We start from the raw sequence: 15,683 nt of genomic DNA, 5'->3' as shown, positions 1-15,683 counted from the left end.
TCAGGAACGAACGGCGGGGGTGTCAGGTATGGCGGGGGTCTCCGAGTCCATATCGGGATATCAGGAGGCTCTTGATGCACTTTTTGACCCGGTTCTTCGCGACCAACGGCACCAAGAAATGGAATGTTTCTCTTCAAAGCCAACGGCTACACTACAGGAATCTTTTTCTCTTCTTCTTCATCATCATCATCATCATCACGACCACCACCACCATTCGTGGTGGGCGCTGCCTGGTCCTGGGTCACCAACGCGGGTAGGTTTGTAATCCTAATTCTAACAAAGTTTGTTGTCGAAACTTTCCTTCCGTGGACCTCGGCCGTGGGGTGGTGGGGGATGGTCGCTTTGCTTCGGCGGATTGATACTGAGCAGGGCCTAGTACTTGGCCTAATACATCTCAATATTCTAGTAGGTCTACTGCTAAATACTACTACCTACTACAATTACTATACTACTAATACTATAAAACAACTGATTTCCGACAAAATGATCGCTTTTACCAACGTTTCTCTCTCTCTTTCTCTACTAACAGCCCGATGCATAAAACAATATAGTCCCTCAAGGCTAGGCAGGCGCAGAGTCGCTCTGGGCAGGCGGAGCCAGGACAGTCTGTTTACTTTTTTTTTTTATGAACGGTTTCCGGCTGTCCTCAAAAGACCCCGACGACCAATTATAGATTCACAAGTTGCGCAAGGACCGCTTTTATCATAATCCATAAAAAACATCAAACGAACGAACGGCCGTATTGGCCGTCCTCACTCAATATAATTGGGGCGAACAGGAACGTCCAAAGCAGTATAAGAGTTAATATTGGCCTTGCCTTATCTGACCATTTACTGTATGTTTTAACTTTATAGTATCCCTGATATACATACACTCCTGAGTGTATGTATTAGACATGGACATTATATAGACATGGACACTGACACTGTAAAAAAAAAAAAAAAAAAAAAACGATTTACTCTATCAAAGAGAATATTATAGCACACCATATGAAGGCTATCTCCGTGTCACCAACCATCATATAAGTGTCTGTTAATGACCTTCTAGAGATTCTTCTGATGAAGCTATTAGGGTAAATTTATTTCTGGTAGTCAAAAGCACTTTGGAAAAATGTTACATGATGAACATCATGTAACATTTTTCCAAAGTCATAATAATTAATAATAATAAATGAGAAACTCTATTGTTGACATTGATTGATTGAAGACTTTATTAGGGTTAGGAAAAGGTACAGTTTCATGACAGTACAGTTCACTGGTACACAGTCAACTAAAAGGATAAACACCTCAAGAAAGCTTTTGGGCTTGTTTCAATTGGGGTCCTTTTTCAACAGACAAATAAAACACAGTACTATGCAGAAACATAAAACACAATACAATACACAATAAGTGGTATTTATTACTTTAATACTACTTACTGTAGGGCTAGCAGTTCGCATAGGACAAGCACAGGACAGTACAGTTCAGATTTCAGAGGGTGTACTAATGGGATTTAAACCCAAGAAAGGTCTATGGCTTGTTTACATTGGGGTCCTTTCTTTGTACTCATTTCATTGAGACATTAAATGACATATACAGAGTAGGCCTACTATGCAAAAACATCATATAACAGTCAGAAATCAGAAAATAAAATACAAATATTTACAGTAAAGAAAATACTTATTCAGCAGTCTGCTTGTTGCAAGATAAAAACTGTTCAGTCTGGAGTTCTTGCTCCTGACACTCCAGTAATGTTTGCCTGGCCGTAGCTACAACAGCAGTTTGAGCAGATTATGGCTGTGGAGGGGAATGTCCCTTATGACAGACAGTGGTTCTCAAACCTTTTCATGTCAAGGACCCCCAAATTGACTCTTATCATCCCACGGACCCCCCCATTTGAATAGATATGCCAGGGACCCCCATGAGAGCAGAGTTTTACAACAGCAGTGATTTTAATTTCAAGGACCCCCAGTTTTACATATATTAGGCTCCCCATTTAATGGAATTTCTTTCTCTGGGACCCCCAATTTATATTGTAAAATAAATGTTCATTTAACTCCATTTGGATCCATACACTCTCAGAGTTACATACTCATAAGGGTCCTGAGGGGAACTCCCTCAAAGACCCCTAAGGGTCCCCGGACCCCACTTATGATACTCTCAGCCTTAGCCACACTGATTGTCTCTTGTGTATTTCCTGGAGGGAGAGAAGCTCACCTCCTACAATGCACTGAGCTGTCCGCACCGCTCTCTGTAGTGCTTTGCAGTTGGCGGCGGTACGGTTCCCAAAACAGGCAGTGGTGGTGCCTGGTGTGGTCAAGATGCTCTGGATGCTTACTGTTATAGGAATACCCTGGTGGATGCGGGGGCTCACCCTGAATTCTTCTTCAGGTGACGGAAGCAGTAGAGCTGTTGCTGAGAGTTTTCACCGTGCCCGTGCATGGTGTGTGTGGGGCCCATTTGTGGTCCTCTGAGATGTGTAGTGTGTGTGTGTGTGTGTGTGTGTGAGTGAGTGAGTGAGTGAGTGAGTGAGTGAGTGAGTGAGTGAGTGAGTGAGTGAGTGAGTGAGTGAGTGAGTGTGTGTGTGTGTGTGTGTGTGTGTGTGTGTGTGTGTGTGTGTGTGTGTGTGTGTGTGTGTGTGTGTGTGTGTGTGTGTGTGTGTGTGTGTGTGTGTGTGTGTGTGTGTGTGTGTGTGCGCGCACACAATGTGTGCTTGTAGATCGGCTGTTCTCACTAGTTTAAATCATTTTTAAAATGATACATACAAAACAAACGGTTTTGGACATACAAGTTTTCCACCCGACAACAACAAAATATAACTCATGTAATTGGCCCACTGGCTTGTCACTTGTCATGATCTGAAATGGCAAATGTTTGAGTAGCAGCAGCGCTATAGAGAGATCTCTCTCTCTATATAGCACGCAATGATGGCCTCTCCAACTCTTTTTCACGGGCTGAATCAGGGGCCCAGCATGTCCCTGCACACAAATGAATCCACATACGGTATATGTGTATGTTACATAGCTCTTTCGAACAGCGACTATGGATGGACTCACTAATTGCTGCATCAGCACATTGAACAAATCAATAATTGGTTGTGCCAACATTTCCCTCAGCTAAATACAGACAATACAGAGATAATTGTCTAACCATGAATCTTCTTGTACTTATGGATTCAGATCTAAATTGTAATGGGCACATCAAGGTAGTAATGTGGTAAGCCTATTATTATCTCAGATATATAGCAAGACTTAGAGGATTAATGTCCAAACAAGACTTATCCATACCTTAATCCTCAGCAGGTTAAGACTACTGTAACAGACATTTTTTGAGGGTCTCACCCCAAAAATACAGCAAAAAAACAGTACAGCTCATTCCAAATGTAGCTGCTAGAATAAGAAAAGTAAAATAATAATGTTTGTATCTTTCATTTATTTACATCTTATTATTCTTTACATAATGTATTCTTAAATGTCAGCAGTGGCTCAGGAGCTAGAGTGGAATTTAAACTGTCTGCATGTGGAAGGCGTTACATACAGTAAACGTACCATTTACCAGTGTCAAATGACTTGTCTTTATATAAAAGCACTTTGAATTGCCTTTATGTATGAAATGCGCTACAGAACATAAATGGATTTGCCTCGCCTCGAACCAAAAAATATTTGTTTTCCACAACCATCCATGTAATGAACACAACACAGGCCTTCTACTGGCCTCTTGGGCCCCCATTAGTGTCTGAGCTCTAGAACACACACACACACACGTGTACGCACACGCACGCACACGCACACACGCACACGCACACGCACACGCACACGCACACGCACACACACACACACACACACACACACACACACACACACACACCAACCCCCCTTTATGGATGGCCTTGCCCTGGGGTGCTGATCTGTTTTGCTCAATGACTCAATATTTACAAACCACATAATCTGTGAGAAAACTCAATCAAGTGCCCCGTACAAGACAAATATTGACCTAATTTCAACTCTAATTAATTGATATAACGGTTCAGCCTACATTGTGTCATTCTTTTCTCATTCATATCTCTTACCCACCCTAATGTAGTGTAGTGTGATTGCCGGTTCTTCAAGCCCTTTGCTCCTAATTGACGGTCGGAGAGAGTCTGTGAATACAAATAACGTCTGACACGAGCAGACAAGATGAGAGCCTTTGAATTGCCACCATTTGAAATTGTTTCAGGTACTTTGTAGCTTTCGGTCCCATGACTCAGCATGACTGCCGACAGTAAAACAACACAAGTGAGCCCTTTCAACTACTCCTGCGAAAATGCAAATTTCCCCCCCATGTTGCTATCTATGGGTCTGTTTTGTGCATTCTATTTGCATTCATTTGTTAGACACCGCAGTGTGAAGTCTGGATTAGAAACACTAGTTTGTAGACAGCAGTCAGGCAATAGCTTGTGAGTGGGTGGATGCGGAGGCGGATGCCTGAATCATAATCAGTCGTACAGCGGTGCAGTGGTGGAAAAAGTAGCCTACTCACATTGTTTACTTAAAGGAGTACTGTCACCTAAAGGGGTACTGTCACTTTAAAAAGTCATCTTAAAAAATTAGTTAATATTTTTATGATGTCATTGTGGGAATGCGCCATTTTCGAATGTGCAAAATGGGGTTTGGGGTTGTAGTGGTTAATGTATGTTTTTAATAATAAATCTACACAATAACTAGCAACTAAAGTTTTAAAATAATTGTAGTGGAGTAAAAGTACAATATTTAAATCTGAGATGTAGCAGAGTAGAAGTAAAAGTATTGGAAATTGGAAATACTCAAGTAAAGTAGGCCTACAAATAACAAAAAATGTTACTTAAGTAGCCTACCGTAAGTTAATGTACTTAGTTGCTTTACACCACTGCAGCGGTGTTGTGCGCCTGAAAATAGCTGAGTTACAACTTACAAGCTCACAACGGGTCGTGGATGTGACATGCTGTGAGCTTGCAGATCAGCTATTTTCGGCACGCAGCACCAGCGTATGACGGAGCATAAATGAATCATTTGTTTTCTTAGAGGGTACCTCTGTGGCCCCGTAAGCAGATGTTCTGTGCATGAGCTGTTGTTGTCTCTCTCTCTCTGTATGTCTGTGTGTGGATTGTTAAATGGTGCATTTACAGTATATAGCGCTTTTATAATAATACATGTGATGCGAGGCGTTGTGTGCTTGTAGATCTGCTAATTTAGATCATTTTTTAAATAATAAATACAAAACGAACGGTTTATGGACATAGGAGGTTTTCACCCGACAACGACGATATATACTATATATATTATATACTGTACATATAGTACAACCAACCTCTACCACTGCTTGTTGTGCTGTAAATCATTGCCCTCTCAATGGTCTATTAAAATATGGAAAGCTCCATGTGGGATTTATGCATGCAATCCATTTCTTTGCTCCTTGGTCCCAGTCCTGTCATCAGGTTTGTTGCTTAAGTGCCTTATCAGTTAAACGCAGCCATGATGGACCAGGTATCTAGTTGCAGAAGAGTACAGTAATTGACTTCAGAGCATTTTACATGCCGTGTTTTATGCATGTGTACCGTACAGTATATAGATATCCAAGCCAAATACTTAACACAGTGGTAGGGAATATATATATATATATATATATATATATATATATATATATATATATATATATATATATAATCTTTGTTACAGTGGGGATGGTGGCCTTGACAAAGTACTATGAAACATATGCCTGGAGTGCTCAGCAACACAAATATGCAGTGCATTTAGGGGATGCTGAATGGGGGGGAGGGGGGGGGGGGGTTGTCAGGTGATGCCTGCAGGAAACCAAAATCCTTGAGTGAAAACAATGGCAGAAAGTAGAAAATGAAAGCACTTTAGAAATGTTATGGACAGCTTCAATTTGGCACCAATACCAAATGTTGTATTCTCGACAGGAATCGGCTTCCGCCGGCCGCTTGCTATGTTGGAGTGGAAACAATGTGTCATGTGGTGATAGATAAGGCAGTCTGTGTAAACTAGCCTGTCCATATTTCTGCCTGACAATTCTCATCATTTCTATATCCTATCTGTACTTGTTCACTGACCACTGTCACTCATAACCTGCGAGTAACCGTGCTGTGATTGCAACCGTAGGTCGCAGTTTAGTATGTGAAACGGCACATGGATGGACGTGTACACTTTTTTACGGTCTATGCCATGGGTTTGCCGCCCGACATCACGTTCTGGCATCGCTGTGATGTCAGGGGAACCACACTAACAGGGTCCCTTTTGTGCCCATATATGGAGTTCCCTGATATTAAGCTCATATCATCTAACAGGACTTCATATGGGAATGCCCATATACTGTATGGAGGCCACATCGGCCACATACCGGTACGACACTAACAGGACAGATGGCCAAGACAGCCCATATCTGTGTGGCGGGTTCTACAGACGGGGATCTCCATGTATGGGCATGAAAGGGATTGTATGTATGATGTCACATGTCATAGACCTCATAGGACTTTCACATAACGAATAACTGAGTAAGCATGTTTGGGAACTCACAGCATACAGTATGTCCATGTACAGTACATGGATCTCCATATATGGATACCTGAGGTCTCCATATACTGTATGTAACTGGTCCGATATACATCACTGGCCAGATGGCCAAGACATGGCGCGAAGGGCGAGGTCGCTTGTCGCCCTGAGGCGTCTTACTAGTATACTAAGTAGGACATCTTCAAGATTACTTGGCAGACAAACCGGAACAACCAATAAAGCCAAGGACCAAACTTTTTTCGGTCCCATCCTCTTTTACAGTACACTTTAGACATAATAAGACATAATAAGACAGAATAAAGCCATAATAAGAAATAATGTGTTGGTAATTAGAGCTAATATATTTTATTAGACAGAAACAAAGACAGAATAGTAGAAAGAGCGAATACATTCTCTGGCACCGTCACCTGCCGCGGAACTGCAGCGGCAGACACTGCCGCACAACAGCTACTTCGACCAGCAGTCGCACTGCATCGCCGGCGATAGGACCAGCAGTCCCGCCAGTAGGACCGGCGGCCGCCGCACGGACCGGCAGGTCCCGTAGCGGTAAACTGCCCGTCCGTGCGGTGGTGGCTGCCGCGGCAGTTACCAGCGATGCCGGTGCCAGATAATGTATTCGCTTTCTGCTATTCTGTCTCAGCCACCACCGCACGGACGGGCAGTTTACCGCTACGGGACCTGCCGGTCCGTGCGGCGGCCGCCGGTCCTACTGGCGGGACTGCTGGTCCTATCGCCGGCGATGCAGTGCGACTGCTGGTCGAACTAGCGGTCGTGCGGCAGTGTCTGCCGCTGCAGTTCCGCGGCAGGTGACGGTGCCAGAGAATGTATTCGCTCTTTCTACTATTCTGTCTTTGTTTCTGTCTAATAAAATATATTAGCTCTAATTACCAACACATTATTTCTTATTATGGCTTTATTCTGTCTTATTATGTCTTATTATGTCTTAAAGTCTACTGTAAAAGAGGATGGGACCCTTTTTTCTTTCTTTCTTGTTTATTTATTTTTTGTCAATCTTGACTGTATGTTTGGGCTCACCAGTTTTCGAAAGAAATCCTGCTTCACGAAACTTTAACTATTGAACGTGTAAACAGATAATTAAAGCTAATCACTTGGATTCCCAAGTCTTCCTGTCAGCAGTAGCTGAATGAAAAACTATCACAGGCAATTCATTTAAAAATACATTACATACCTTTGATTGTTGATAATTGGAGGAAATTCAATGTTTATCCTGAAAATTAAAAACAGTGAATCAATACCATGTAGACTGGCATCCAATCTATCACTGAAGAAGAATAACAAACATCCCTGTGGAAAAAGGACCCCCCCACCACGCACACACACACACACACACACACACACACACACACACACACACACACACACGCGCGCGCACGCGCACCCGCACCCATGCACACCCATGCACACCCGTGCACACACGCACACACACACACACACACACACACACACACACACACACACACACACACACACACACACACACACACACACACACACTCTCTCTCACACACACACACACACACACACACACACACACACACACACACACACACACACACACACACACACACACACACACACACACACACACACACACAGAGCTCTGAATCAGTGTAATAACCTGGTCCAGTTGCATTGTTATTCTCCATAGCGTTCTCAAGTGACACTGACATGTGATAGAGTATACTGTAAATGAAACTTAGGATGAGATGGACAGGCACCGAAGCATGATGACGTGGGAGGTATGTTGCTGCCATGCCATATTCTATCGTCTGGCTTTGCAGATGACATCAGACCCCGAGGGCAAGTTCTTCATGCTGCATGTTTTTGAATCATGGCACAGAGGACCATAATGAGATATGGGCTCTCTCCGCTTCATCAGAGCCATGCATACAGAGAGGCCTGCATGCACCTCTTGTCGAGAGAGGATAGGGGACCTATTCGGGATGTTGTGAAGACAACCGAATGGCCAAGGCTCAGACAGATCCAGTTACGCAGTTGTATTTCGTCGTTGTCGGGCAGAAACCTCGTATCTCCAAGTTTCAAATTTGTACGTTCTTTCACCAAGTAAAGCCCTGCTTCATCATACAAGGCCGTCGCACAAAAGTAGTAAAAACAGCAAACGCCTCGCGATGCGATAACGCATTTAACGCGAGGCGTTAAATGCAAAACGAACGGTTTTGGACATACAGGGTTTTCACCCGACAACGACGATTTGTTTTTCCAATAGCAATAAACAAATCCTGTAACAGTGTTGGGCCTGGCAAAAAATGACATTCCCATGTGGTGACAGGGTCTATAAATAGCGCAGTGTACAGCTAAGTGTAGACAAATCTGATCAGTGGTGAAGATCAAACAATTATCAGAGTATACTTTATAGCGTGAGTCATTTCTACTTGAGAAATGTAGCTGTGAACTTCAAAATAAGTATAAGCAGGTGTCATGTGTGAGCTACAATCATGTAGTCTTTCTAGATTAGATTGAGGGGGGGGGGGGGGGGACTCAGATTTTAATAAATATACCAATGCAGCTCTCAGTACAGCCTGCACAAAGATATTTCATTCAAGTGCCTGGCCTCACAATTCCATTTGCCATTTGTAAATTGAATGGAGTGTGGTTGAAAGTGGGAGGAAAAACCTAAGATTAATACATCTCATATTTATGACCCTTACAATCCAGCAATGGAGAACTGCTAACACAGACCAATCTTTACTCCAGCTCTCTTAAAACCTCAATCTCTCTATGCATGTTTATCTGTTTGCGTACGTGCTGTCACACACACAAACGTGTTCTTTTCCTCTTCTTTTTGTCTTACTAACTAGACCATTCCCAAATTCTTATTTATGTGTATTAAATAGGTTAACTCAAAATCAAGGGGGGGGAAAAAAAAGAAAAAGAAAAACAGTAACTTGGTCCTTCAATGTTACAATCAAAGAAGATTTATCTTGCAATCGTTGAACTAGCCAATGCAAACAGACAAACTCTCAGAGAACTAGACCGCTGTCTTTTTGTGTTACCTTTTTCATGCTCACCTGATGCTCAATTAATATGTTGATTGAATGACTGACATGACTGACTGACTGACTGACTGACTGACTGACTGACTGACTGACTGACTGACTGACTGACTGACTGGCTGGCTGACTGACTGACTGACTGACTGGCTGACTGACTGACTGCTTGCTTTCCTCTAGCACTCCAGCACAGTCCTGTTCTCTTTCATAGTGTCAAACACACAAGCTGTCGCTCTTCTGACAAATGTATTTAATTCCCCTTCTTTCTCCATCTCCCTCTTTCCCATGCACATGCCCAAAATCCCTTTTCACACGCTTTCTCACATGAGGAACAGATTCCTCACCCAGGCCAGTGGTGCTGACACACAGACTTTTTTCGACCTGTCTTGTATCTACTGTTTATCAAGGCCAGCTTGAGACCCGATGTGCTTGAAAAGACAGGATGGGAAAACAGTTCACAGAAGTCGAGTAAGATAAGAAGATGTGTCGGCTGGCAGAAAAGAAGAGGGATGCGAATCGAGACAGCATGTAGTGTGACAATGAAGAATTGCATACAAAGAACTTATCAGAGCCTTAAAATATATGTTGCTTGCATCTGCCTTGAACATGAAAGGCAAATAAAAGGTGAACAGGGTAAAGTTGAGCCATTGGGTAAGATTTGCCACCCGATGTCTCAAGGAATCAAAAACACTATGCAGTACTAATATAGGTTTTGGTCTTACAGTATACTATATCATAGTGGCAGTGGTTCTCAAGGTGGAGTCCGGAGAGTCCCATGAGTCCCCTACATGCAGCAAATGCATATCAATTTGGGGTAAGTAAGACTAATAATTCTTATCAAAATTTGATAAGAATTATCATTATCTATTTAATAGATAATGATTTTCTTAAAGAAACATTTTTCCACCACATGGCTCCCTTATTAAATGCATAATAGTTCATGAAGAGAGAGAGAAGCTGTGTTTTACTTCTATGAATATTATGGGACTTTTTCAGACATTTTCAGATATCAAAATTGTTGTCAAAAATACTTTTCTTTCTAGGAGTGCACGATAAACTGTAGCCGTGCATAGACAATATTATTGCGTAGATATTAGTCTGGTTCTTCTCAGTGTCTTCGAAGGGGCGGTTACAAAACAATTCTAACAGACTGGGGCGGTTATAAACACTTTCAAACAGACTCTATTGGTTAGACCTACAACCAATCAGAGTAGCGCAGAGGTGATATACACCCACCCTACATTTGCATTCTGTGTCCCTGGTTGTTTCCTCATGACTTGTGAGCCGTGAAATATTTGAATAACTGAGTGGGACCAGACCTAATCTGCCAAGGGCATTTTTTCTTTGCAATGGCAGATTCGTCTGGCTACGCAAGGCTAGATGAACTGTACGGTACCGTTTCATCATTGTTTTGACAGTTGTATTGTCATGTGATAAGTAGCTCACCCCATTCTTCAATACTGCTTATCAACAAAGGCACTTTCTGTTCTTTCCTTGCCTTTATATGTAATTCATCGCTAATTTTTGAAAAATGTGTTGAGAAACACATTGCAACACATTGCATCACAGTTTTCAGTTGAAAATCAGTTAAATTCAGCAATAGTATTACCAGGTGCACAGCTCCCACACATTTTGAGTTAACCCCCTAGATATATCTACAGTACAGCAAAATATAATCTATAATAACAGTTTTGTCAGAAATTAATAATTTCTATGACCTAACACCACTCATTCCTTTGGCAGCACAAAATGTCGTATAAAAATAGTCCAAATTAGTTTGTGCCCCATACATTTGGTGTTAGACACATTCAATTGACTAAAGAACTTTAGCAAGTGAGCAAGTGAGCACAATAATACATAGGCCTACTGCCTACAGTACCTCAATACCTCAAAGTGCTCTCTGTCAAGGTGCCAGCTTGCGGCTTGTGCACTTGTGGAAATGTATGGCCTACTAGTGCACCAGCAGAGCGTGCAAGTACTGCGTTCGGTGCTGTCTGCATGTATGCAGATGGGCAAGTTGGCACTGTGCCAACTTGCGTCTTGGAATTTATATTAGGTCGCACTTGTTGGTGGCGACGTCACCAAGTATGCTGGACTCTCATTGGCTGTTGATGGTGACGTCACCAAGAAAGCTGGTCCCTGATTGGCTGTGGGCGTAAACACAAACAGATACGCCACTGAACACAGTACTCTGATGGCGCAAGTAAAAATGTGTATACGAATCAATGTCTGGGTGATACGTACAGCCCAAAGCATGAGTGGATGTGAGCCTCCCTCCATGCAGGATATACAACAGTCGGTGTGTCAACTAAGCCTGTAGGACCCCAGCCACTCCATGTATGTTTTACACACAACACAATGTGTTGTGAGCTTGTATATTGTCTCTTTTCACGAAATGTTGATGAGGTGCAATTATATTATTATGGTTGGTTAGTAGTGAATACATTTGCTAGTTTTAGTCCTGAGAACCATTTGTAGATGAGGTCAGAAAGTAGGGAGTATAGCATGGAAGGTCACAGCTGGCAGCCAGTCAGTGCCTCCTTGTTTTATGACTGTGAGAAAGAGATAAGTTCTTGGAGTTTAATGAGCTCAGGAGAGAGAAGGAATAGAGATGTTTTGTTTTAGCAAATTAATAATGAACTGTGAGAGGGAGGGCAAGGCAGTCTTGTCTTGTCTGTCGTTGGTGAAGGATGTATATGTATGTTGTGTGACTGTTACAGCGCTGTAAATAAATGTTTTCTATTATCTTTTAACATCGTTTCTGAGTCAAGGTTTTGCTGATCTTTTGAGAGTTTCAATTCCGCTATGGAGTCCATAAATTAAGTAGGATTCTACGTCAATATTCACCTATTATGACAGCTAAGTTAAAGCAAAGACAAATGGTCACAACTCACAACATGTAAGCTACCCCACTATTTGTGCCATTACATTTGATCCGCTATTAAGCAAAGTTGACCAGATTCCTTGCAGCAGATCCAGAGACATTTTCATCCGGTGTAACTCTGTGACAGCTCAGCATGTGTCTTAGAAGAAACATCACCTCAAGCACATCTCTGTTTCAAATAACATCATTTATTCCATTTTGATTGCAGTCCTGGCTGTTGTCAGGATCACAATAAAATAAGGCATATAATACAGTGGTGAATGATATCCTGTATACGCAGAATTCTGTATTGTATTTTAATTTGACAAATGAAAACATTCAATGACATGGAAAAAGTATATGCTTTTTGTGTTTTATCCTTTTCACAAATATGTATTGTAGATATTCATTTTAACAATACAAATGTCAATTAAATGTAAATCAATCAATCAATCAATCAATCAATCAATCCATTTTAATTATATAATTAGAATTTCTACAAATTCAAATAGCTGTCTAAACTGCCCTCATATTAAGAAACTTGCCCTCGTGGACAAAGAAGAAGTCCCTTTTCTAGGCATGTCATATGCGAACATTCATTGACGATCATTCACCAACAGGGAGAGCTACGGGGGCTGAACGGGGAGTTCCAGTTCATGAATTGTAGACCGAGAGTCGGATGCACCATGGTGGATCCGAACCCTAGGGATACCTGTCTACCATTACAGGGTAGACCGGTACAACTTGGCCTATAGTACAGTATGTCTACCCTGCAATGCACTGGCCTCCTCTGGTAAAATTAGCTATAACCTAAAGAGCATGCCGTTCCCATCCCAGTAGTATAATGGCCTACAGTATGTTTATGAGCAGGCTACCAAGGTAATGTGAGTTACACCAAAATATATTAGTCACAGATAAGTCACATTGACTTGTGACTTAGGCAACAAAAAAAGTTATATAACTGACAGACAGGGTTATTCGTCAATAGTCAATCGTCATAAATTGTTATAAACTTTTTTTGGTGAATTTATTAAGAAATATATTATAATTTGTTTTGGTAAAAAAAACTGTTTTCTGAAAACCTAAACCTAAAACCTAAAAATGACAGACCATTATTTTAGCGAGGTGACGACATTTTTATAGGAAAACAAAATAAATATTTATATTCAGTAACACTACTCACACATTCAGTCAGCGGTGCCATTCACTCCCCCCCCCCCCCCCCCCCCCCCCCCCCCCTTCATCCCCATTATGCAATTAGACCAGACATTTCACATCAGTCTGTCTTCAAATGTCAAACAAGGTAAACTCTCCTTTGGAAAATAGGATAACTTCTTTGATGGTGACAGTAAAAAAAAGAAAAGAAAAGAAAAACCCTCTGCGAAACGGAAGGGAGCTAAATGTCAGAATGATTAGAAAAACGTATCCTGATGGCCTTCATCAGATTATCAATCCCACATGCATTGACAACCATTAAGCAGGCCTTGTCAAAGCAATACTTCTCTTTGTGTGTTTTTCTCACTGCAGTGCCGTGACACATATCAGATGTTCTGCTAATAAATGCATTGTTCACTTAAAATGTCCCCTTGTATACAAATTTACATAATGGGACAAAGCCGGCGTCAGAGATTTTCATGTGTGACAAAACGGCTTTTCATTGACCTTTCCTTTTAATTAAATGTAATATTGCATGTTGCTTTAACTCTATCAGCTTAAGTAATAATTATTGTTTTCACACAGTGCCATACGCTGCTACATTTGTGCTAATAAATGATTTGATTGTTTGGTTTGATCCTTAAACAAAGACTTTGCATTGATGATCAGATTATGTTCCACACTGTTCTGAAACCATATCTCTGTGCATAAAATGTAATTCAGCTTTTATGCCCAGTCCATTACAACATTGGCACCTGCCTCTACAAGCTTTGCAGCACAGTGGACATTGTGAGGCCAAAAACAAATCACATTTACGACCCCCCCTTAATTCATCTAAATTCATAGTAAGTCAGATAGCAGCTTAAGAGATGTTTAGAGCCATGCACTGATATTTGGAGTGCAAATGTGCATGCTTGCAGTTATGCTTCAATTTATAGTCTCGTCTTCAGCCAAACGCGCGGTCCTGCTGTCTCACTTGGATCCTCTCTGAAGACTTTAACTCATTTGTAGCCAATCCCGAGAATACTCGTGAAAAATACTCGAGTATCATATGGTGCCGATCGATCCTGGTTCTCCTACCCTGTAGCTGCGCGGAAGGTCCTGGCACAATCGCCCTCGCCGATTCATCATCATCACGGATCCACGTGCACAAAATAGTAATCCCATAACATTGAGGCAGACGGGGAATCTCATCTTTAATGTCCATTATCTCCAAACAACACTTTCAAAGGGGAGGATGGCAGTAGATTCTCGCTAATAAAACACATGTTGAAAAGCAACGATCCGCCATTACACAACGGCATGTTGACGACGAGCGATTCCGGTGAATGACGTGATGACGTCAAACCGGAAGTGTTTACGCAATCGACTTCTGGCCTTCAAAATAAGAGACCGGCCGCTTATGGAGAAAGCGAGAGGCACGCTGGACATTTTAATCCGTTAATTTCAGGAGCACAAAATGAGTTAAAAGCCCGAATGGAGAGAGAAGGGGAAGTTGATCACGTTTATTAAGTCTTCTTGGCTTCACGTAAAGCTGACTGGATGTGAAGTGTGATCACCAGTTGTGGACTAGATCCACTTCTTCTGTCTCCATGAAGGTGACATTAAGGCAAAACAACTTCTGCACATTAGTCTGTCACTAATTCAGGTTGCCACCCAGAGTCAGAATAGCTGGCATCTAATGACGGTGTGTCTGAGGATGATACTGGAGAAAACATCTGTTAGTATAGTAGCAACCTTGAGAAATACCTTGTATCATTTTCTGCATGTCTAACTCTGTCCACTGCCATCTGTCCGTATTGCAACATTCATCAACAAGAGACTGACCATCTGTTTATAATGTAAACATAATTGTCCATGGTTTGACCAACGCAACTGCATTCACTCTACTAGAAAATAACCCCTAATTAATTTCCAATTCAGTGAAATCCAGTAGATTAGCAAGACATAGATAATGCAAACCTTTGAATAGCTGAGTATCAACATTGCAGACTGTGGGAGCTACTGTAGGATTCAATCTGGATTCACTGGCCTGTTTGACTTGGGGAGATTTGAATGAGTTAGAGCTATGCGAACAGCACTGTGTGACTCAGAGGCGATCAGG

Source organism: Nannobrachium achirus (genome assembly GCF_963921795.1).
Source record: "Nannobrachium achirus genome assembly, chromosome: 15".
In the NCBI taxonomy this organism is placed as follows: domain Eukaryota; kingdom Metazoa; phylum Chordata; class Actinopteri; order Myctophiformes; family Myctophidae; genus Nannobrachium; species Nannobrachium achirus.
Note: the sequence above shows the minus strand (reverse complement) of the source record.